The sequence below is a fragment of the Notamacropus eugenii genome, chromosome 2 (genome assembly GCF_028372415.1).
Source record: "Notamacropus eugenii isolate mMacEug1 chromosome 2, mMacEug1.pri_v2, whole genome shotgun sequence".
Lineage (NCBI taxonomy): Eukaryota > Metazoa > Chordata > Mammalia > Diprotodontia > Macropodidae > Notamacropus > Notamacropus eugenii.
Window position 1 is genome coordinate 331,998,347 of NC_092873.1, and position 16,865 is coordinate 332,015,211.

At 38.4% G+C, this 16,865-nt stretch overlaps 1 protein-coding gene across 13 annotated transcripts in view; it reads right to left on the reverse strand.

Annotated features, from left to right (window-relative positions):
• LOC140528056 (cilia- and flagella-associated protein 337-like) overlaps positions 1-16,865 on the reverse strand; it is a 165,045-nt gene that overhangs the window by 122,643 nt on the left and 25,537 nt on the right. The window contains exon 4 of one of the 13 annotated variants that reach the window (XM_072645517.1): positions 5,980-6,067. The exons of the other annotated variants lie outside the window; for them this stretch is intronic. The gene's annotated coding sequence lies outside the window, so the exon portion shown is untranslated. The remainder of the gene's footprint in view (positions 1-5,979; positions 6,068-16,865) is intronic. 13 annotated transcript variants of the gene reach the window in all.

Here is a 16,865-nt window from a genome sequence, read left to right on the forward strand (position 1 = left end):
AGGGGTTTAAAAATGGTAAAGTGCAAATACAGAGTAAAAATTCAACTGATCATTCAAAATCCCACTGCTTTCAAGGGAATTAAAACAACAAAGGGTCTGGCTGTAGTTTTGTTCTGTTTTATTGGTTTCAATAGAGTAAATAAAAAGGAAGTGAAAGAAATACATTAGAGAAAAAATGAAGAAGGGTGAGAATTTTATATAATTGTAAAATATTTGACAATAATATGGAATTTACATAATTGTGGTGTGAAAGAAGAAGATACAAATATTAATCTCAGGAATTCACTCTTATGTGAACTGACAAAGGAGCTTTAAATAGTTTGATGTAGAGTTTGAGGTAGAAATAATGATTGGCTGGCTGACTGCTGTTCTTCATTCTTGAAGGGGACTGAAATGACACCACTATGTTGGAGTCAAGGCACAATGTTTCCTGCTGTGGCTGATTGGACCAATGCGATTTCAGAAGGCTCTAGTATAGGAAAGGTACATAGAGTGCATGTGAATATTTGGAGTGGAGTGGTCTCTAAATTTGCACATTGCACATTTCTTTTGAGTTACTGCAATTCCACTTCACTCATGGAGGATAGCACCTTCTTTGATGCTATATTGGGTGGTCCTTTGCCTTATCTCTTCTGAGTTTGTTTTTTTTAAATTATCCCCTGAAATGTATTTGTTTTCAGTTTTCAACATTCACTTCCAAAACTTTTAAATTTTATTCCTTTCCCTCCCCCACCCCTCCCTAAGATGGCATGTGGACTCTACATATACATTTGCATTAAATGTATTTTCACATTAGTCATGTTGCATAGAAGAATTATAGTGAATGGGAGAAATCATGAGAAAAACCAAAACAAAATAAAACCTAATAAAAGACAAAATAATCTGCTTCATTCTGCATTCCAACTCCATCATTCTTTCTCTAGATGTGGATGGCATTTTGCATTATGAATCCATCAGAAATGTTTTCAGTCCTTGCATTGCTGAGATGGGCTAAGTCCTTCAAAATCAGTCCTTACTCACTGTGGCTTTTACTATGTATAATGTCCTCTTGGTTCTGCTCACTTCATTAAGTATCAGTTCAAATAAGTCTTTCCAGGTTTTTCAGAAGTCTGCCTGTTCATCATTTCTTATAGCACAGTAGTATTCAATTACAATCATATACCATAACTTGTTCAGCCATTCCACAACTGATGGGCATTCTCTGACTTCCAGTTATTAACCACCACAAAAAGAGCTGCTATAAATATTTTTGTACATGTAGGTCCTTTTCCCATTTTTAAGATCTCTTTGGGATACAACCCTAGAAGGAGTATTTCTTGGGTCAAAGGGCATGCACATTTTTATAGCACTTTGGGCATAGTTCCAAATTGCTCTCCAGAATGGCTGGATCAGCTCACAGCTCCACCAACAATGAATTAGTGTTCCAACTCTCCCACATCTTCTCCAACATTTATCGTTTTCCTGTTTTGTCATGTTGGACAACTTGATAAGTGTGATGTGGTACCTCAGAGTTGTTTTGATTTGCACCTCTCTAATCAATAATGATTGAAAGCATTTTTTCATGACTATAGTTAGCTTTAATTTCTTCCTCTGAAAACTGTCTGTTCATATCCTTTGACCATTTATCAATTAGGGAATGACTTATATTCTTCTAAGTTTGATTCAGTTTTCTATACATTTTAGAAATGAGACCTTTGTCACAGACACTAGTTGCAAAAATTCTTTCCCAGTTTTCTGCTTCCCTTCTAATCTGGTTGCTTTCACTTTGTGCAAAATCTTTTCAATTTAATATAATCAAAAATATCCATTTTACATACTATTCCAATATCTTTGCCAAGAAAACCCCAAATGTTCACAAAGAGTTGGACATGACTGAAACAACTAAAAAGCAAATTGTTTACTATGCTGTAGTACTGCTGCTGATTCCTTCTCATATAGAATCCAAGATGTGACAATAGTTTGTTTTCCTTTTCATTGTTCTTTTGGCCCTTTTCATTTTCTTCTGAGATTTTTTTTTGATTTTTAAGCCTTATCCACTCATAATTTCTTTGGATAAACTCAGACTTTAGCCTCAACTTTTTGTTTTTGGCTATTCATTCATTCATTCATCCATCCTTTCAACCAACAAGCATTTATTTCTCTTTGTAACAGTAATTTTACCCATTCTTTGAATTGAAATGCCATAGAAATGACTCTTGGATTCCTTTCTGCTTGTGTCGACAATTCTTTTCTGTTCTGCCTCCTCAGTGTCTCTTGCATGCATTCCTTTCTCTTTAGTCATGTACATTTTTTCATAACAGAATCAAAAAGGATTTAGGGAGAATCTGTAAAAGAATTTCATTCTAGAATGAAAATAAAGACAGTGCCAGTTTACCTTGGACTCTGCTGTGAGGAACACTTCATGGGTGAAACTATATCCTCATTAATGGCTGTACTGACTGGGGTAAATGGTAGCAAAGATAAATTCAAATACTCATTATCTCAAAAGAGGCTTCCAATTTTCACATGATAGTGAAGAGACTGAGTTCAGCTGTCAGTGATGACTTTCAGTGTATTATCAAACACCTAATTAAGAATCTCCAAAAAACAGGAGTAGGCTGCCAGATTCACAATCCCATCATGCTTCATGCAGAAACCTACAACTGTGAACAAAATTATTCTTTGTGGGAGATTGAAATAAAGTGAATAGAAAGCACCAAAGATGTCTGAGGTTCTTTAGTAATAACTGATTTTCTCAAACCATTTTAATGTTTATGAAATTTCTTATTTGAACCCCACAACAATCCTTTTATCTACTCTTAACTGGGCATTCACATGACAGTCTTTTACTCCTTCTTGACCAATTCTATTGTATTCTCCACAACGGTTGTTCCAAACCCTCTCTTCTCAAGTCATTTATACCTTACCTCCACATACCTTCTCAATAGAGGATCATGACCATACTTTACCAAAAACAACATCCCCACCAAACCCAAAACAAAACGACTGAGGCTATCTGTCTGAACTCTCTCACCCCATTAGTTTCACCCTTTAAATCACTTCAGCATCATCTTCCATTCACTCCTGTTTTTCCTCAATCTCAGAGAATGGCTTCCTTGCCAGTGCCAACTACTCTGCTTGTGTCACAGACACCATCTCCTCTCTTCTTCTCTGGCATTTCACCCCTTTTATTATTCCCTCCATTCTCTAATTTTAACCCTTTCTTTATTGGCTGGTTCCTTTTTTGCTTTCTCCAAACTAATTTTCCGTATCTGAAATAGCTTCACATGACCCAACCATCCTTTGAAGCTCTTGTCCTATAACTCTCCTCCTCTTCATGTTCTAACTCCTAGAAACAACTGTCTATATTTATTGCTTAAACTTTCTCACCTTCTTGACCCCTTTGTAATCTGTCTTCTGTGCCCACCATTGAAACTGTTCTACTTTCTTTTTTGCTTTCTTTATCCCTAAATCCAAAAGCCTTTTCTCACTTCTCTGTTTCGACTTCTCTGTAGCATATCATGCTGCTGACTATCCTTTCCTTCTGAATATTCTCTCTTCCATGGGTTTCCATAGTGTTGCTCCACTATGAGTCTTCTTACATGATGTAGTTTATCAGTTTATCATCTGTGTTCCATCTTCCATGTACGGATGTAATCCAGGGTTCTCTCTTGGGTCCTCTCTTATTCTCTCTCTACTTTGACCTCATGCTCCCAACAGGTCCCATAAATTCAACTATCATCTTTATGTAGAAGATTACCAAATCTACATAAACCTCTTTCATTACTCCCATGAGTTACAACCCTTTTCTGGACACCTCCAACAGGATGTTTCACAGGCTTATCAAACTCAGCAAGTCCAAAATAGAACTCATTATCTTTTCCCAAACACTTACCTATCATTCTAATATACCTATTTTTGTCAAGAGTTCATCCAGTTTCACAGCTAAAGAAATATTCTTAACCCTTCATTCTCAGCAATTCCCTCTGTCTAATCAGTCACCAATTCTTGTCTGTTGTAGCTCCTCAGTGTCTCCTGCATACATTCTCCTCTCTTTACTCACACCACAACCACAAAAGTCCAGGCACCATTCAACTTGGACTTGGACTAATAAAGCAGCCTTCAAATTTGCATCCATCCTTTCAAAGAGCTGTCCAATTTGTATTTCTGAAGCATAGGTATGACCATGTCAAATGTGCTCTCAAGTAACTTTAGTGACTCCTCATTGCTTTAATAATAATAAAAAAGAAATCTCCTCTCTGTTGAATTTAAAGATCTTCACAATATAACCCCACCTAGGAGTCACACCCTAGCTGAATATGACTTGCTAGGTTGATTATACATTAATAATCTATTCACACTTTACTCTCTAGCCAAACTGATCTACCTATTGTTCCCATATGCAGGGTGATGGAGGCTTTTAAAAAAGGAAAAAAAAAACCAGCACCAAGTAATCAGACTTTGCTATGGACATATATGCACTATAAAGACAGTAATATGACCTAGGTGAATAGAGAACACTGAAAGCCTCCATCTTCCACCTAATTACCTTTGTATAAGCTGACCCCATACATACATGGAGCATTCTTTGTCTTTATCTTTTCTCTAACTCTTATCAAGGTTCAGCTCAAGAACCATATTATTCAAGGAACCTCTTGTAATTTCCTTAATAATTGGTGACCCCTATCACTTTGTGCATTTTGTGTATCCCATATTGACTTATGTATGATTCAGTTATATTCTCTTAATAAAGTGAAAGTTCCTTAAGGTCAGGTGCTATGCAGTTAGCCATTAAGACAGCTGTCCATGCCTTGGCAACTTGGGGTCTTGGAACAAGTGAATTGGCAGCAGCAGCTTCTGGAGCTCTTACATGGTAAAGGGCATTAGACAATTGGTTAGAATGAGATTACAAGGAACTCTTTGCTGACACTGGAGACAGGTCTCTGTTGCATTAGCCATTTGTAAATCTGCATTGCAGTCTTGGGTTGCAGTCTCAGGGCAAAGAGGAACACTAGAACTTTCAGCCACAAAGAAGCGGGGACCTTGCTCACTGTTCCAGAATGATTATGGTCACTCATAGACCAGGGCACAGACCAAGAGAGTAGTAAATACATCTTTCCTTAGGTGATACCACTTTGGAAAAAGTGAAAACTTACACATCCCAAGAACTAACTCTGAAAACAGCTGCACAAAAAATCTGAAGCTTGGTATAATGATTTCTTCATCCCAGAAACAGAGCCCAACTTTAACATAAAAGTTTAAAGTCAAGAAATAGGCTGGAAAAATGAACAAATAACAAAAAAGAAAACCTGACCATAGAAAGTTACTATGGTGACAGGGAACATAAAAACACAAACTGAGAAGATAACAAAGCCAAAACTGTTACATCCAAAGCCTCAAAGAAAAAAATATAAATTAATCTCAGGTCCAAAAAGAATTTCTGAAAGAGCTCAAAAGGGTTTTTAAGAATCAAATACAGAGGAAAAATTGGGAGAGAAATGAGAGTGATACAAGAAAATTATGAAAAAAAAGATGTACCAACTTGGTAAAGGAGAAATAAAAAGATACTGAAGAAAAATATTCCTTAAAATAAAGAATAGGCCAAATGATAAAAAATGCAAAAAAAAAAAAAAAAACCCACGGAAGGACAGAACTCCTTAAAAAGCAGAATTGGTCAACTGGAAAAAGATAGACAAAAATTCACTAAAGAAAAATTCAGTTGGCTAAATGGAAAAGGAGATACAAAAGCTCATTGAAGAAATTCAGATCTTAAAAATTAGAATTATATAAGTAAGAACTAATAACTCCATGGGACATCAAGAAACAATAAAACAAAATAAAAATAGAAGAAACTATGAAATATCAATTAAGAATTGAACTTCCTGGAAGACGTGATCAAATGGAGAGCTTAGATAATTTCAAGAAATTATCAAGAAAAACTACACTAATATCTGAGAGCCAGAGGGTAAAAGAGGAATTAAAAAAGAATTCACAGCTTACCTCTTGAAAGAGATCTCAAATAAAAACTCCCAGGAATATTATAGTCAAATTCCAGAGGCCCCAGGTCAAGGAGAAAATATTTTAACAGCTAGAAGGAAGCAATTGAAATATCACAAAGTAACAATCAGGATCATATAAGATTTTGCAGCTTTCACATTAAAGGATGAGAAGACTTGGAATGCTGCATTCCAGAGGAATACTTTTCTTTCCTTCAGAGGGAAGGACCTAGGATTACAATCAAGAATCACCTATTCAGTAAAACTGAGTTCAATTCTTCCAGGGAAAATTGGATATTTAATTAAATAGAGAACTTTCAACCATTCCTGATGGAAAGACCACAGCTGAATAGAAAATTTGACTTTCAGATGCAAGACTCAAAAGAAGTATAAAAAGATAAAGAGGAAGGAGAAATCATAAGGGGTTTAATAAGGTTAAACTGTTTACATTCCCACATGAGAAGATGATGCTTATAATTCCTGAGTTTATCATTATTAGAGCAGTTAGCAGGCATATAAATTGAGGGCATATAAAAAATGAAATGAAAGGGTGAGAAAGAGGAATACACTGGGAGATGAGCAAAGGGAGAGGTAGAATGGGTGTAAATTATCTCATGTAAAAGTGGCACACAAGGAAGAACTTTTGCAATAGAGAAGAAGATGGAGGAAAGGGGGAGGAGAGCACTTGAACCTTCTCCTCATTGGAACTGGGTAAAAGAGGCAATAACATACATACTCAATTGGATATGAAAATCTATGTTACCATACAGGAAAGTAGTAGGGAGAGGCCATAAGGGAAGGCAGTGGTAGGGCTAATAGAAAGAAGGGCATGGAGGCAGTAGTCAGAAAAGCAAAATATTTTTGGGCTGGACAGGGTGAGAGAGAGAGAGAGAGAGAGAGAGAGAGAGAGAGAGAGAGAGAGAGAGAGACAGAGACAGAGACAGAGACAGAGACAGAGACAGACAGAGACAGAGAGACAGAGACAGAGACAGAAACAGAGAGAGACAGACAGATAGACAGAGAGAGAGAGAGACCAAGGTATAAACAAGTAGAAAAATTTTATAGCATGTCTTTCTCATTAATGCCTTCATTTTCAAATATTTAGAGAACTGAGTTGAAATTTATAAAAATAAGTCATTTCCTAATTGATAGTCAAAGCGTGGGAAGTTTTCTGATGAAGTAATCAAAACTATCTTTAGTTATATGAATCAATATGCCACCTATCATATGAGAAAAAAAGGAAAATGACAAATATTGGGAAGCTGTGAGAGGATTGGGGCACTAATGTGCTATTGGTGGAGTTGTGAACTGATTAAACCATTTTGGAGAACAATTTGGAACTATGCTCAAAGGGCTATAAAACCTTTTGATCTAACAAAACTACTACTAAGTCTGTATCCCAAATAGATATGAAACAAAAAGGAAAGGAACCTACATGTACAAAAATATTTGTAGCAGCTCTTTTAGTTGTGGCAAAGAACTGGCAATTAAAATGATGTCCTTCAATTGGGGAATGGTTGAACAAGTTGTGATATATGATTGTGATGGAATACTATTGTGCTATAAGAAATGATGAGCAGCATACTATCAGATAAACCTGGAAAGATTTACATGAACTGATACCAAGTGAGGTGAGCAGAGCCAGGAGACCATTGTACACAGCAACAACAATATTGTATAGTGGTCAACTGTGAATGACTTGCTATTCTCAGCAATACAATGATTCAAGATAATTCTGGAGGACTTATGATGAAAAATGCTGTCCACTTCCAAGGAAAGAATTACTGGGTTCTGTTCAAGTGAAAAGTTAAAAACTTTTCCTTCCTTGCTTGCTTCCTTTCTTCCTTCCTCTCTTTCTTTCTACCCTCTTTCCTTCCTTCCTCCTTCCCTCCCTCTTTCCCTCTTCCCTTCCTTCCTTCTTTACTTCCTTCCCTCCCTCCTTCCTTCCCTCCTTCCTTCCTACTTTCCCTACCTCCTTCCCTCCTCTCTTACCTCCTTCTTTACTTCCTTCCCTCCTTCCCTTTCTCCCTCTTCCTTTTCTCCATCCTTCCCTCCCTCCTTCCTTATTCCTTCCTACCTTCCCTACCTCCTCTCCTCCCTTCCTCCCTTCCTCCCTCCCTCCCTCCCTTCCTCCCTTCCTCCCTCCCTCCCTTCCTCCCTTCCTTCCTTCCTTCCTTCCTTCCTTCCTTCCTTCCTTCCTTCCTTCCTTCCTTCCTTCCTTCCTTCCTTCCTTCCTTCCTTCCTTCCTTCCTTCCTTCCTTCTCTGTGCTTTCTTTCACAACATGACTAATATGGAATATATTTAGCATGGCTGCACATGTAGAGCACATATAAAATTGCTTACCTTCTCAATGAGGGAGAGAACAGGGAAGGAGGGAAAAAATTTGTAACTCAAAATTTTTTAAATTGAATATTAAAAATTCCTTTTAAATGTAATTGGGGAAAACAAAATATTAAAAATAAACTTAAAAGAGATTTGTAATTTTCTTCTATTTTTCAGTCTTTTGACTTCATTTTGATATGTTTGTTATATCATGGAGTTGTTCATTTCTGTCTAATCCATTCTAATTTTTAAGGAATTTATTACTTTGGAAAGGTTTTGTACCTCTTGTGCCAACCTGCGTATTCTCCTTCCGCATCTTTCCTCTATTGTACTCAGTCTTTTCTAATTCTTTCCAATAGCACTCTCATTCCACATATAATATCAGTTTAAACCCATTTAAAAGAAAAGTCTTGCTTCATTTCTTTTATAAATTCTAATTGGTCTTATGATCAAGTTATGTTTTTGAGACTTTGTTTATATATACGTGTATTACATATACAAATATATACATCTAACTCTATCTATGTATCTATCTGTCTGTCTATCTATGCGTTATTCTCCTTTTTTATGTTTATGTCTTCAAGTGGCCTTGGCATCATAACAACTTTATTTTGTGTGAATCCCTTTTTTGGTTTGTTTACTCATTCTTCAGCCTTACTGCTCAGATTGGGTTTTGTGTTTATTCACTTCTGGACACATATCAGATTGTGTTTGGTACTGATTCGTATTCTTTTGCTTCTTGCTTCTGCTTTTTCTGGTTATTGAACACTGTATTTTTCAAAGACTGAATGGGCAGCTTGGACCAGAGAGCTACAAACTTTAAGCACTAAAGCCCTAAGTAGTCTTATCTAGGGTACAGATTATTTTCCTTGAAGTTTAGGCTCCAGGTACAGGTTTGGATCTAGACAACACAACTGTAGACATGTCTCTGGGTGGAGCTTCAGTAGACATTGGTTGGCTTCATCCCCTATCAGTTAGTTGAAGGACTATATAGATTCAGGGAAACAACTTTTCTAGTCTACTCTTAGCCTGAGCCCAAGGACTAAATTAGAATTTTCTCTGAGGGGCAGAGCCAAGATGGCCGAGTAGAAAGACACACATACACTAGCTCCGAACCCACAGCCCATAAAATATCTGTAAAAAAGAACTCCCAACAAATTCTGGAGCAGCAGAAGCCACAGAACAACGGAGCAGATGAGATTTCTGTTCCAGAGAGCCCTGAAAACCTCTCGCAAAAGGTCCTTCATGCTGCGGACCCAGAGCCGAGCCCAGCACTGCCTTGGCCACGCAGCGCCAGGAGGAGCAGATCCAAGCAGGCTTCAGGGATGGAATCTCCAGCAGCCGCTTGGGTCCCTCCACCCAAGGGCCCCAAAGGTTGGTGAGAGGGTCTTCTAGGCTTGCTGAGAGGGGAATGGGGTGCTCATATAACTCAGGCCCCCTCGGGAGGCAGCAGCAAAGGCGGCAGCAGACCAGGACTCCCCAAGCAGGCAGGAGCCTGGATTCATTGTTGAAGGTCTCTGCATAAACCCCCTGAGGGAACTGATCCTGTGTGGCAGCCCTGCCCCCACCTGAGCACTTGAACTTGATCTCACACTGAATAGCAGCCCCGCCCCCACCGAAGCCTTGAGGCTAGGAAGCAGCATTTGAATCTCAGACCCCAAGTGCTGGCTGGGGGGATCTGGAGGTGAAGTGGGTGTGGAGAGAATATTCAGAAGTCAAGTCACTGGCTGGGAAAATGCCCAGAAAAGGGAAAAAAAATAAGACTATAGAAGGTTACTTTCTTGGTGAACAAGTATTTCCTCCCTTCCTTTCTGATGAGAAAGAACAATGTTTACCATCAGGGAAAGACACAGAAGGCTTCTGTATCCCAGCCCACCCAATGGGCTCAGGCCATGGAAGACTTCAAAAAAGATTTTGAAAATCAAGTTAGAGAGGTGGAGGAAAAACTGGGAAGACAAATGAGAGACATGCAAGCAAAGCATGAAAAACAAGTAAACACCTTGCTAAAGGAGACCCAAAAAAATGCTGAAGAAAATAACACCTTGAAAAACAGGCTAACTCAATTGGCAAAAGAGGTTCAAAAAGCCAATGAGGAGAATAATGCTTTCAAAAGCAGAATTAGCCAAATGGAAAAGGAGATTCAAAAGCTCACTGAAGAATTTTCTCTGAGGTCAGTATGACAAAGTAGCAGACTTATCCTTAGTCTTAGCCCAGAGAAAGAACTCATGATCCAACTCTAGTATGAGACAAAGTGCTGTTGGCCTGTATGTGGTCTGAAACTGCAATCTAAAACCCTTTTCAGAGCAAAAAGTACTCCAAGCCATTCCTTGTTCCACATATACTATTTTGATTGCCCGTAGGCTAAATTCATGACCTTTGGTTGGAAAAATTGTCCCATTGTGCTTTCTCTTTAGATTTCCTAACTGCTACTCAATCTGGGGCTAGGGGGATGGGAGGGTTCTTAGGTCTTTGCTGGAATAGCTATGGAAGCAGCTGGGTGGTGCTGTTTCTTCCTGCTCCACCATCTTTCCTGGTCTCAAGCAATATTCCCATTTCCTTTTCAAAATCATTAAATGGTCCTTCTTTTGCCCTCCATTTTGTTAGTAGGTATAATTCCTGACATTTGCATTGAGTTTCAATTATTTCAGGTTCTTTTCAATTTTTAGTAGCTCATCCATTTCATCTCTTGGTGCATCTGATACAGGCTTAGGAGTATAATTATTGCCTTGGTCATCTATATATTGTTATGTGACTTGAAACTGGGGGTGACTAACAAAATAGGGAACCCTGCCTATAACAGGAAAATCTGTTTCCAATTTTGCTAGAATGTAGTACAGACCTGTTTCATGTACACCTGTACTTTGCCTGCCTTAGTGGTCAGGACCATCTTTACTGCAGCTTTTCTAGCAGGTGGGGAGTTAGTATTTCTGATTTGTTCCAATATATCTTTACTGTTTTTTTTTTGTACCAGAACACAGGGCAGAATCAGTCATTCTGCTATGCTCTGTCAAGATAATCATCGTGATAATGTAGAGTAGGATCAACATGGAAGTCTGTGTCACCGTGCTTCTTTAACTTATAGAAATAGTTGCATCATACTGACTAAGATGCTATTCCAACCAGTGGCATCACCAGAGCACATATGGCCAATGTTTCACAGTTCCTGTAAAGCCTTCATCACTATTGCAGTGGTCTCAGGCTACATGAAATCATTGTCATAGGTCTTCTCATGTCCTCCACCAAACCTCCCATGGATGATGGGTTGAAGGTTTTAAGATAAGGCTATCCCCCAGGAGTTCAAGGATGCCTCTATTGTCCATCTCCATAAAGGTAAAGGGAATAGATTGTCCTGTGACAATCACAGGGGAGTCTCCCTCTTTGTCACTGCTGGCAAGATTTTTCCTAGAGTCCTCCTTAATAGGCTGACCCTTCACTTGGAAGATGGTCATCCACCTGAGAGCCAGTGTGGCTTCAGAAAGGGCCAAGGAATAGTCAATATGATGTTTGCTGCCCAACAACTCTTGGAGAAATGCCAGGGGCAGAACAGAGAGGTCTATACACAACGTTTGTAGATCCGTCCAAGGCCTATGACACTGTTAGTCATGAGAGCTTATGGAAAATTATGTCAAAATTTGGTTCCCCAGAGAACATCAGTACTGTAAGTCAATTTCATGATGGCATGTTTGCCTGAGTTCTGGATAGTGGACAATGCTCTTGTGCCTTCCCAGTCACCAAAGGAGTGAAATAGGGCTGTGTGCTTGCTCCCATGCTTTTTAGCATGATGTTTTCAGCCATGTTGACAAATGCTTTCAATGAGTATGAACATGACATCAAAGTCAACTATCATACAAGCCAAGACTCAAGTGGAGGGAGTGTTGGTGCATGATTTTCTGTTTGCAGATGATTGTGTGCTCAATGCAGCCTCTAAAGCTGAGATGCAACAAAGTATGGATCAATTCTGCCGCCTGTGCTAATTTTGACCTAATAACTAACACCTAGAGAACACAGGTGCTCCATCAACTACCACTGCTGGTTACAACAAATGGAGAAGTTTTGAGTGCTGTGAATAAGTTCACTTACCTTGGTAGTGTGCTTTCCAGGAATGTATACACTGATAATGAGGTTGATGCACACGTTGCCAGAGCTAGATTAGCATTTGGGAAGCTCCAAAGGAAATTTGGAAGAGAAGAGTTATTAGACTGACTACCAAACTGAAGGTCTATAGAGTCATTGTTCTGACCTCATTCTTGTATGCCTGAGAAACATGGACAGTCTACCAGTGCCATGCAAGGAAATTGAATCGTTTCCATTTGAACTCTGTTAGGAAGATTCTGAAGATCACCTGACAGGATAAGGTACCAGGCACTGAGGTTCTTGCTCGAACTAAACTGCCAAGTATTCAAACTGTGCTTCAGAGAGCACAACTCCGGTGGGCTGGCCACGTTGCTTGCATGCAAAATGTACACTTGCCAAAAAGACTATTTAAAGGAGAACTAGCATGGGGCCTGAAGAAGCAACATAAGCACACTCTCAAGGTTTCTTTCAAGAAGTTTGGATTTGCTTGTGGGACATGGGAGACGCTGGCACAGGACCACTCAGCATGGCGTGCCCACGTGGTGTGCAATAAGAGCAAAGCAGAACTGAAACAGCGCAAAGGAAACATAGGATGCACAAATTTGAAGTAAACACCCCACATGTGCACATGGGTTATTTGTGCCCAATCTGTGGTAGAGCATTCCGAGATTCTATTGGTCTGATCAGCCCCAGTCGTACACATTGACACTTCACTTTATCATGGTGATATCATTTTAGTTCTCTTCTGGAACGAAGGACAACAACCAACCAACTATTATTATCATTACTAATACTACTAGTTGAACAACTTTTTGCTAATCTGGCATTGCCTAACTATTAAAAGAATTAAGAGGAAGACCTTTAGCACATAGGGTAAGCTTCTCTTCGGAGTATTTGCCAAAACATAGGAGTAAAAATCATATAGCATGAGAAGGTTAGGAGGAATTTTCATCCGTTTCAGTGAATAAAGTGCTCATATTGATGAGTTCATGGATGCCCTCGAACTAATGTCACAGAAAGGAGATAACTGAGTCATGCTGCTATTTTGATTATTTTTTGATAGATGAAACATATTCACGTGTGGAGCTTCTTAGCTCTTTGAAACTAGCCACAGTGAACTCACTTATTGAGTCTAAGCTATTCCAGCAGCCACAGCTGCCCTCCTAGTGGTAGCTATAAGAATTATGGGAATGGAATCTTAGAATACAACCAGCACCTAGAAAGAGCTTTGTAATCTTTTTTTTCCCCCAGACCACTTGGGCAGTTGGACAGAGAATATTTTAAATGCATAAAACAAAATACATGAGATTACAGAGAAAATCAAAAGTCAGTGAAAACAAAGATGTAAATAATTTTTCCCATCCAAGTTTATGGACCTGTTGAAATCTATTCATATGCCTCTTAGGGGTCCTAGGACCCCAGGTTAAGAACCTTTTTCTGGAGAAGGTTGCCTTATTTTATAAATATAATTTGTACAATGCTAAAAACATTATAGAAATATTAAAAGGAATTTTGAGGTGGAGAAAACTGCACATCTTAGGAGTAAATTAACTGTGACTGTGTTCCGAGGACTAAAAATCTCTTGGTTTATGTATGTCAAATGAAGCTGACAGCAGAGCATTTCTTGGAGGGGGAAGTTATCAGTTCTCATTTCATCATTTCAGTGCTATGAAGAAAGAAGGACTTCTAAAAACTGCCCTTCCAGGAAATAAATGTTGAACTTTTACATAGTTCCATAGCTAGGATGCATTTCAAGACTATACCTGCTAAATTAGAGGTCTGAGATAGACTGAGATATCTCCCAGCCACCTGAGTGGCTTCCAGGAAGTAGCAGAATTTGGTTATTGCTATTTTTAATGGTTGTTTTAGGTTTAAGGAAAAGCTAAATTTACTAGTAGAAGCAAACTCAGCACTGGAGTTGGCTTTAAAAAAATCAGACCAGAAGATGGCACCCTTTGAAAACCTACTTCCATGGTTTCTTAGAGAAGAGTATTTCTACTGGCTGTATCAGAGCCAGAAATCTAACACATAGTAAAAGATCAGCTCTTGCAAAACACCACATTCACATCTTGAAGATATTTACAGAGGATTCTGGGAAGCTACTTTCAGCCTTGGAAAACATGCATAGCAATGCCCCTCCTGGGAAATGTGGAGATATTTTACTGTGTTCTTTCAGAGTGGAGCAAACAAAGAATTGTTTGTTGTTGGTGTAAATAACAAAATGGGCTGTGTTTGGGAGGCAAAGGAGAGGAGATTTTTTCCTGCTTCCTCGAAAAGAACAGCTGCAGAGTATAGGAGCTGGAAAAATAACACTCCCAGTGAACAGGATTTTTCCTGCTGCTGCAGGGTCACATTTGGAACTTTTTGGACCTCACAAAATGTTTTGCACTTAGTAGGCACACAATAAGTCTTAGTTACATTGAATTAAATTTTCATTCTCCTAGAGGAGAAGTAACTTTAGGAGTCACTTCATCCAACCCCCAAGATAAAAATTGTTGCTATAACATCCCTAACAAGGTTCTTCTAATGAAGGGGGGAGGCCCCTACTTCAAAACATAGATGTTTATCTGCTCTAATTGGTAGAAAATTACTCTTTATAGGGAGCTAAAATCTATCTTCCTGTGACTTCCACTCACTGTCAACACTTGTGTTCTCTAAAGCAATACAATGGAAGTCTCCTCTGTTTCAAATGACAGCCCCTGAAGTATTAAATTCGGCAATCCTGTCTCTACTGAGGAGTGGGGGAAGGTGGTGACTTCTGGCCTTCTAGATTTCTATCAATTATCTATACAGTTTAGATATTATATCCTTATCAGATATATTTGGTATAAAGTTTTTTTTAACCCAGTTTACCATTGTCCTTATTTTTAGATGTATTGATTTTGTTCATGCAAAAGCTTTTCAATGTCACACAATCAAAATTGTCCATTTTTTTCCTTTTGTAATTGCTTCTCCCTCCTTGTTTGGTTAATAATTCACTCCAACATTTCTATCAGCCTTCAGTTATTATCAGCCTCTTAACAGGTCTTCCCATTTATTTACACTTTCCTCTCCAATACATCCTTAATGCTGCTATCAGAGTAAAGTTCCTTAAGCATAGATGGGGTCAGGTCATTCCTCTGCTCAGATGAGAGAATCTTAAATGTAGATGCAGAAGATACCTTAGAAATCATCCAATCTAGTCTTTTCGTTTTAAAGATGAGGAAACAGAAGTCCACGCAAGTTAGGTAATTTACTGATAGTAAAAGACAGGACCAGAGTCAATGAGGAAGTATGTTCTAGGCATGAAAAACAGTCTAAGAAAAGGCATGGAAACTACAGATAAAATATTTTGTGTGGAGAATATTAAGTAGACTATTTAGGCTAGAATGAATAGATTAACGGGTAAGAAATACCAAATCATTCAGGAAAGATAGCTTGGAGGTAAGTCTTAGGTATTACCCAGAGTTCAACACAGGGGGTTAACCCAGCGTGTTGAGGGAACTTCTTGTGTAGGAAATCCAGAAAAGACTTTCTAGTTAGTAAAGGTAGCTGTATTCTAAAGTAGATGGTGGTGTGAAATTGCTGTCTTTCTTAGTTTAGGTGGGTTAGGAGGTAGAATTCCTAACTCATTTGACCTTCATTACTAGGAATGCCAACAGTCTCCTTTTATGAATGGGTATTTTAAAAAAGTTTTTAAATTTTTTAAAATTAAAAGGAATTTTTAAAAAGAATTAATTCCTTAATTCATCCTAGAAGACAGATCATAGTTCAGGTGACTGTCACGCTTGAGAGCTCTTTTTCTTATGTTCATGTTCCCAGATATCCATAATATTCAGAAAAGTAGCCATGTTCTAGAAAAGAAAAGGCATCCAAAAAAAGTCCTGGTTCCTGTAACTTCAAATACTAGGAATCTGAGACCTGACTGAAGAAGCTATTTCCTTTCTCGAATATATCAGTGGGAGTCCTTTACAATAGTTATGAACTTTTGGAAAACCCTAATACTATGTCCAGAGACTTTTAGAAGATGCTAGCAAATATAGTGAATATAGTGGAACTTTGTCACTTTGGTTTCCCCTGGGTGACATTGTCATTACTTCAACGAGGATGACCTATCCTGATAAGTAAGCTTGTTTCTTAATACTGTTTGACTTGCAGGAAGGGGAACTGCTAATATTAATAAACGTTTACTGGAAACCAGAAGCCAAGCACACGAATAAGGGAGGAGAAGAGGGAACCCAGAACAGAATGCCTTTCATTTAATGAAATGTACAATTGGCTCCATTCTTTTCTTGAGGCTTGTGCTTCTATGTTGGGAAAGAGACTGGCAAAAACACAATACTTGAATAATTCATGAAGCAGGAAATTAATGGTTTAGAGTCCAGGATCTTAGTCTGTTATCAAGCACATATAGTCAGAGAAGTGGTATAACAATAGTTACAGGTCCGATTCTCTTTACAGCAAAGGCTAAGGGACTAGACAAATTATTTATTATTATATATAGATTCTGGTGC